This window comes from Erinaceus europaeus, chromosome 7 (genome assembly GCF_950295315.1).
Source record: "Erinaceus europaeus chromosome 7, mEriEur2.1, whole genome shotgun sequence".
Lineage (NCBI taxonomy): Eukaryota > Metazoa > Chordata > Mammalia > Eulipotyphla > Erinaceidae > Erinaceus > Erinaceus europaeus.
The window spans coordinates 5740106-5748850 of NC_080168.1; the positions used below are offsets into that span (position 1 = coordinate 5740106).

The window sequence follows — 8745 nt, forward strand, 5'->3', positions numbered from 1 at the left end:
CTTCTTTGATTTGAATTTCCTTTCTCATTTTCAGACACCTCAGCAGAGCATGTCACAACATGGTCATAAAATTGCTTCAGTAATTCACTAGCATGCCTGCCTTCAACACCCCATTAACTCTGCAAGGCACCGTGTAGAGCTCTGTGGGGTGACACACAGGCAGGTATTTAATACAATCATTTTATTTTTTAATCTTTATTTATTTATTATTGGATAGACAGAGAAGTTGAGAGGGGAGGGGGATATATATGGGGGGGAGAGAGATAGAAAGAGACAGAGAGACACCTGATGTCCTGCTTCACCACTTGTGAAGCTTTCCCCCTGCAGGGTGGGACCAGGGACTTAAACCCATGTCCTTGTGCTCTGTAATGTGTGTGCTTAACCAGGTGTGCCACTTCCTGGATCCCAATAAAGTAATTTTTAAAGAAGTTGACATTAGAGTTGAGGAGACATACAAGGTATTGGTGACAGTTTGATTATATTAATGTGTATAAGCTCAAGTGCCTGTTATTTAGTTAAGCACTAATCTAGGTATTGTGGGAGTATTTTGTAGACGTACCTAACATCTATAATAAATTGATATTGGCAAAGGGGATTCTACTTGATAGAATGGGTGGGTGGACCCTGTTCAATAAGTTGAAGATCTTGTGAGCAAAACCTGAGGTACTCCTCAAAGGATATTCTCTTTCAAACTGTCATGAACTCCCACCCAAGTTTTCAGTCTGCTTGTTTGCCATATGGATATCAGAGTTGTCAGTCCCCACAACTGTGTGAATCAATTCTCTAAACTACATCTATATCTGTATCTATCTATCTATCATCTATCTATCTATCTATCTATCTATCTATCTATCTATCTATCTATCTATCTATCATGTATCTATTGTCATTTATGTATCATTCAGTTAGTTACTTATCTATTTAAGTTGTCTGCATATCTGTCTCCTATTGAATCCATTTCTATGGAGAACTCTATTAAGAGTATCAACATAACTCTAAAATGGTAAGGATAATTCATGGGGTTTTTGCTCATGTGTGTTTGGCAGTTAAAACAATGTTTGCAAATAAGCAAGTGAGATCACACCAAATGAAAGAGCTTCTGCACAGTGAAAGAAGCAATTATCAAAACAAAAAGGCATCCTTTCTAATGGAATACAGTCCTCACACAACATAATCCAATGAAGAGCTAATCTTCAAGTTATGGAAGGAACTCACAAAACTCAAACATAGCAACATCCCAAATGGGAAGGAGTAGAGAGACTTTACTTCAGAGAAGACAAGCAGATGACCACTAAGTTAACGGCAAAAGGTTCATCAGCAGCACTTATTATTAAGGAAACGCAAATCAAGAAAACAGTGAGCTGTCACCTCATGCCTCTGAGAAGGGCTTCCATAAAAATACCAGAAACAACAAACGCTGACAAGGGTGTGAAGAAAAGAGAATCCTTATACATTGTCAGTAGGAATGTAAATTAGCCCAACCTCTCTGGAAAACGGCATGAAGATTTCTCAAAAAAAATCAAAGCATATCTGTTATATGGTTCAGCAATTCTGCTCCTTGGAACTTTAAAGAAGACAAAAGCGCATGCAGAAAAGGTATATGGGTATCTATGTTCACTGTGGTACTGTATACAATAGCCAAGAATTGGAAGCAACCCAAATTTCCCATGAAGACTAGACAAACAAGTTGAAGTATAATCCCTATGAAGTAACACTCAACTGTAACATAAAACCAAGTCTTGCTTTCTGTTACAACATGGATGAAACTGGAGGTGATCATGCTAAGTGAAACAAGTTAGAAGGAGAAAGAAATATACCAGATAGTCATGCTCATCTGTAGGATGTGAAGAAACCAGGCAGAAGAGCTGACAATGCCATTAATTTTTGCTGACCACAAACACCACAAGCCTGCCTAATTCTCAATAGCGTTTGATCTTTACTGAGTGAATTTTCCCCTTCAGTCCTGGGCTTCATCCAAACTCCTGTCCTAACATCCTTTATGGTTTATAGGATGTCAGAATAGAGAAGGTAATATTACATTTAAGTTTTCTTTTTTTTAATATATTTTTTAAAATTTATTTTCCCTTTTGTCGCCCTTGTCGTTTTTACTGCTGTAGTTATTATTGTTGTTGCTATTGATGTCGTTGTTGTTGGATAGGAAAGAGAGAAATGGAGAGAGGAGGGGAAGACAGAGATGGGGAGAGAAAGACACCTGAAGACCTGCTTCACCTGTGAAGAGACTCCCCTGTAGGTGGGGAGCTGGGGCTTTGAACCCGGATCCTTATGCAGGTTCTTGCGCTTAGCGCCACCTGTGCTTAACCTGCTGCGCTACAACCCAACTTCCTATATTTAAGTTTTCTAACATGTCATTGAAAGACTATCAGGAATATAGAAGATCTGAAATTCTACTTTGCTTGCAGGTTAGTGAGCTGGTCTATTGCAGTTTCGTGCAAGATGGCAGAAGACACAAGACTTCTAGGTCTGAGACAAAGGATCTCTTTTGCATTCAAAGCAGAGCAAGCATCGTGCTTACTTTGACCCTCTCTCTACCTCTGAGATGCAGGAGAATGTCATAGCAGGACTTGGGGGAGATGTTGTCCATGTTGCAAGACTGGGAACCTGGATCCTGTGGTGGACTTCTAGCAACCTGTTATTTCCTCTAAAAAGAGAAATAATCTTTTTTTTTCCTCCAGGGTTATCACAGGGGCTCGGTGTAGACACTCTGAATCCACTTTTCCTGGCAGCCATTTCTTCCTTCCATTTTATTGGATAGGACAGAGAGAAATTGAGAGGAGAGGGGAAGATAGAGAGGGGGAGAGAAAGATTGACACCTGTAGACTTGCTTCACCACTTGTGAAGCGACCCCCCTGGAGCTGGGAAGCTGAGGGCTTGAACCAGGGATCCTTGTATGGCTCCTTGTGCTTTGTACTATGTGTGCTTAACCCAATGTGCCACCATCCAACCCCTGAGATATTATTTTAATTACATTTGACAGTTTTCAAATATGCACTAAACTCTGGAGCACATAGTTATTTCTATACTTCATCACTGTTGTAAGGATAGTTCAGAACAAGAAAAAAAAACAATTAGTTCTTCAATGCCAAGATATTCAGAAGTGCAAGAGATATACAGAATACTTCCTCCCTGGAAAGGTCTGGGGATATGTTTAGGAAACTATAAAGACCTTTGGTTTACAAGATGATAAAGCTGACACCTGCTGCTCTACAGTGTGCTACAGAAAAGGATTTTAGCTAGAAAACCTTAAGGCCAGAGAATGTAAGCCTCACAGACAGCCTAGGATTAGGATGACCACAAAACAAGAATGGAGATGGTTCTCTCTCTTCCTTAGGAGTAATGATGCATTCCACAAAGGACTCAGAAATAACATGCATTAGTTTTATAATTATTTATTTAAGAAAGGAGACATTAACAAAATCATAAGATGGGGGGGGTACAACTCCACACAATTCCCTCCACCCAATCTCCGTATCCCATCTCCTCCCTAATAGCTTTCCCATTCTCTGTCCCTCTGGGAGCATGTGCCCAGGGTCATTGTGGGGTGCAGAAGGTGGGGGGTCTGGCTTCTGTAATTACTTCCCCGCTGAACATGGGCATTGACTGGCCAATCCATACTCCAAGTCTGCCTCTCTCTTTCCCTAGTAGGGTGAGTCTCTGGGGAAGCGGAGCTCCAGGACGCATTGGTGGGGTCTTCAGTCCAGGGAAGCCCGGCCGGCATCCTGATGGCATTTGGAACCTGGTGGCTGAAAAGAGAGTTAACATACAAAGCCAAACAAATTATTGAGGAATCATGGACCCAAAGATCGGAATAGTGGAGATAAAGTGTTGGGGGGTGGGGGGGTACTCATTGCAAACTCTAGTGTACTACTGCTTTCAGGTATCTATTCGCCCTGATTTATGGATACGTGTGAACACGTGTGAACATATGCTCCTTAACATGCACTTTTTCATTGATAAGAAGAGCAGCTCAACACACCCATCCAAAGAGATCTGTGTATACATAGGTTCATAGCAACACAATTTGTAATAGCCAAAACCTGGAAGCAACCCAGGTGTCCAACAACAGATGAGTGACTAAGCAAGTTGTGGTCTATATACACAGTGGAATACTACTCAGCTATAAAAAATGGTGACTTCACCGTTTTCAGCTGATCTTGGATGGACCTCGAAAAATTCATGTTAAGTGAAATAAGTCAGAAACAGAAGGATGAATATGGGATGATCTCACTCTCAGGCAGAAGTTGAAAAACAAGATCAGAAGAGAAAACACAAGTAGAACCTGAACTGGAATTGGCGTACTGCACCAATGTAAAAGACTCTGGGGTGGTGGTGGGGGTGAGGAGAATACAGGTCCAAGAAGGATGACAGAGGACCTAGTGGGGGTTGTTATATGGGAAACTGGGGAATGTTCTGCATGTACAAACTATTGTATTTACTATAGAATATAAAACATTAATTCCCCAATAAAGAAATTAAAAAAAAAAAAGAAGAGCAGCTACCATTTGTTAAGGGCATGCTATTTGTCAGTACTGGTACCAGATGGTCTGCTTAGAGGGGAGGGTTTATTATCTTCATAACATCATGTTGAAGTTATCTTAATCATTAATATTACACACAAGAAAACCCTTACATGGAGCAAGACTATGATTATACAACATTAATTTTAGGAGAAATCAAAGGCCTGTTTGAAAAATGGCAGCAAAAGTACTTCCTGCTTGGAGCATTACTTGGTCTGAGTGTAGCTGGAGTTACTGGGTGTTAAACTGGAGCTCTTCCCTCTCTTCCCTTAGTCCTTGTGTGGTGCTGGGGCCTTGTACATACACAATTCTATCACTTCAAGGTCAGCTTTTTTCATTTCTGAGAGAGAGAGAGGAGAGAGAGAGACAGAGAGAGAGAGAGAGAGAGAGAACTGCACTGCTCTACCATCCATGGAGCTTGCCCTGGTGCTATGTTGTCCTCACATAGTATTGGGTGCTTGAACTCAAAACTTTGCTCGTGGTAAATTACACTCCTTGCCAAGTGAGCATTCTTTCCTAGTTAGCACATTTCAGAAAAGACTTCATTTATTTGAGACACTACAAAGAGTATCTGGAATGTTATCAGAAGGCCCTCCCCAAAGTGATTTATATAAAACTTAGGCCACATTAATTATTCTCTGTCTAGAATTTACTTAATAAAAGACATAAAAACCTCAGAGGGGAAAAAATGCCCAAAACCCTTCTCATTTGAGACAGTCACTGGAATGCAAGATATGTCTCAAGCTTATTGGTCTCTTAAGACACAGTTTGTCTGCATGTATTGCCAGTACATAGTGAACCTACAGGAATGACTTGGGTAGCTCAGATGCAAAGAAGAAGCAGACATTTCCAGAAAGGTAAATAAATGGTGTCTCTGGGAGGTGGGACGGGACAGGAATAGTGCAGAGTACAGGACTTGCTACCTTAGGGTCTAGAGTTTAATCCCTAACACCAAATATCCAAACTGGTACTTTGATTCTTTTTCTCTCCTTCTTTCTCTCTCTTAAAAAAAAAAGTAAAGAAAGGAAGGTAGGTGGGAAAAGTAGATTTCATTAATTAAAAAAAAAAAAAAACCATCAAGTTGCAACTAGGTTTCTCTTTACTTTGGTTCATGTGATTATTATTATTATTATTATTTTTCTGCCAGAGTTATTGCTGGGGCCCGGTGCCTGCACTATAAATCCACTGCTTTCAGAGCCCACCCCCCACCATTTTTATTTGACAGGACAGAGAGAAATTGAGATGGGAAGGGGAGGTACAGAGGGAGTGAGAAAAACAGACACCTGCAGACCTGCTTCACTGCTTTTGAAGCTTCCTCCCTATAGATGTGGAGCCATGTCTTATGCATAGTGACATGTGCACTTAACCAGACGCACCACCTCCCAGCCCCATATGAGTATCTTTAATTTTTTAATCTTTATTCATTGGATATAAACAGCCAGAAATTGAGAGGGTAGAGGGAAACAGAAAGAGAAAGAGACAGAGAGATACCAGCAGAATTGCTTCACCACTTGTGAAGTTTTTCCCCTGCAGGTAGGGATTTGGGGTCTTGAACCCAGGTCTTTGCACATTATGACATGTGAACTCAGTCAGGTGCTCCACTCCACTCCACACCCCCTATGTGAATATCTTGATAGCTTTCTGGAAACATTAACCTCTCCCAGATACATGAAGAATAATGGAATGTTCTTATCATTTGGGGAGCACTGTGCTGGAGAGAAGAGAATTCAGTGTTTGGTGTCACTTGGTACAAGATCTATATGAGTCTCTTAACATCTCTTCATATCTAAGCTGATAATAAGAACAATACCTTGGGAAGCCGGTGGTAGCACAGCGGGTTAAGCGCAGGTGGCGCAAAGCGCAAGAACCGGTATAAGGACCCCGGTTCGAGCCCCCGGCTCCCCACCTGCAGGGGAGTCGCCTCACAGGTGGTGAAGCAGGTCTGCAGGTGTCTGTCTTTCTCTCCCCCTCTCTGTCTTCCCTTCCTCTCTCCATTTCTCTCTGTCCTATCCAACAACAATGACATCAATAACGACAATAATCACTACAACAACAATAAAAAACAAGGGAAAAAATAAAATAAAATAAAAAAATAAAATAAAAAAACAAAAGAGAAAAATAAATAAATAAATAAATAAATAAAAACACTACCTTCAGTAGTTGCTAGGAGGCTCAGAGGAGTTCTGTGACAGCATTGACAAATTCTGGTTGGAGTACAGTTGCTGTTACTTTGCTTAGTGGCCACTGACGGGTTCATATGACTAAACTAGCCTCTGATAAAATTCAAGGTACCATATGAAAGCAAGAAAGCAGAACTATATGCACAGTTTTCACAAGGGTTTCGGGGAAGGTAGATTGCTAGAAGTCTACCAGTGTCACTATGCCATGTAATTCTGCCACTGCCTTTTTACGTCAGATTATATCTAGACTGCCAAGCCTGAGATGTCAACCTTCCAAACCCTACAATCTGCCACCAAGTTGCAGACCCTACTATGATGCCATCCTGACTTCCCTGGGCAGATGACCTCATCAATGCATCCCCAAATCTCACCTCTCCAGAGCCTTACCCGCTAGGGAAATATGAAAAAGGCTGGAGGTATGGATCCACCTGCCTACATCCATGTCTAGTGGTGAAACAATTACAGAAACCAGAACTCCCACCTTCTGCACCCCAAGAACTTTGGTCCAAGATGAGAAATTTTAGAAGAAGATGACCAGAGGGCTCTGAACTCCAATTTCATTAGGACCTGGAGAGAGAAGAGGAAAAAAGGAAGGACATTCAGAAGAAGTAATAGGTGTAGGTGTGACTTAGAAAGGAAAAGAAGGCAGGGCCATAGAAAAAAGGACAAATATATATAAATAATAGTCAAACCATATCTGTGGCCTTGGGAGAACCACTGCAGTTTCCAATGGAGGGGGTGGGGGACACAGAACTCTGTTAGAGGGAACAGTATGGAATTATATCCCTGTTATCTTATAATTTTATAAATAAATATTAATCACTAATCAAAAAGCACTTATTTAAATAAAATACATTTTCTCTGTATTTAAAAAAACATAAAAACTTTTCCTCCCCACCCCCCCGACATCTTCCTATAAAAATCAGGAATACTGAGTAAACTCAACTTCCATGGGCCGGTGCACTGTCAGAGGAAAGAGGTCCAAAGGGAAATATGATTTGTAGAAGGAAAAACACCATGGAGATGATTTTACAAAACAACAAGAATCAAGACACTGTAGAAGAAAGAATGGATCCCAGCCTGCAGCACAGTTCTGACTAAAGACCGGAAAACACCGGGGGTTAGCATAACCCCAAAATACATGTCAACATATTTTTTATTTTGAGAAATGGCCCATAGGAGATTTAATGGCTGCTAAAAGCCCCCTTTTCTATCACATAGGAAGGAAGTTGAAAATAGCCCACTGACAGCAATGGGACATCCCATCCCCAAAGGTCTCCACTCATTTGAGCTCAGTGAAGAAGCCATCAGGGAATCAGCTCTGAGAGAGGCGTGGTGCTGGTGCTCTGTGGGGGAGTGAGAAGAGGGGGACACAGACCCCAGGGTGGAGAGGCCTCCAGGTCATTGCTGAAGCAGATAATGTAAGCAGACAATTGCTCTACAGTCTGACGGGACCAGCGATATAAGGGAGCGTGGGTTACCTTGGTAGTTGTGCTTTGATAAGAAAGCCCCTTGGATTATACCTAAAACAGACCAATGAGCTTTTTCCAAAATGGAGACTCTATATCTCATCTTCAGTATTCTTGCTTTTAGGTTCATGATTAATCAACAATTTGTTTTGTTTTATATGTTTTTTTTAATATTTATTTCCCCTTTTGTTGCCCTTGTTGTTTTCATTGTTGTTGTAGTTATTGTTGTTACTGATGTCGTTGTTGTTTGATAGGACAGAGAGAAATGGAGAGAGGAGGGAAAGACAGAGAGGGGGAGAGAAAGATACCTGCAGACCTGCTTCACCACCTGTGAAGCGACCCCCCCCCTTCAGGTGGGGAGCCAGGGGCTCAAACTCTGATCCTTCCGCTGGTCCTTGCGCTTTGTGCCACGTGCACTTAACCGCTGGGCTACCGCCCGACTCCCTCTGCTTTATATGCTAACTCCTTTTCAGCCACCAGGTTCCAGATGCTACCATGATGCCAACCTGACTTCCTGAGGCAGACAAGCCTATCAGTGTGTCCTGGAGCCTCACTTCTCCA

General features: G+C 41.6%; 1 long non-coding RNA gene across 1 annotated transcript in view; it reads left to right on the forward strand.

Annotated features, from left to right (window-relative positions):
- The first annotated feature begins 5338 nt into the window (after positions 1 to 5338).
- The window catches only part of LOC132539369 (uncharacterized), a 13041-nt gene continuing 9634 nt past the window's right edge, over positions 5339 to 8745 (forward strand). The window contains exon 1 of the long non-coding RNA XR_009550608.1: positions 5339 to 5392. This is a non-coding gene — a long non-coding RNA (uncharacterized LOC132539369). The remainder of the gene's footprint in view (positions 5393 to 8745) is intronic.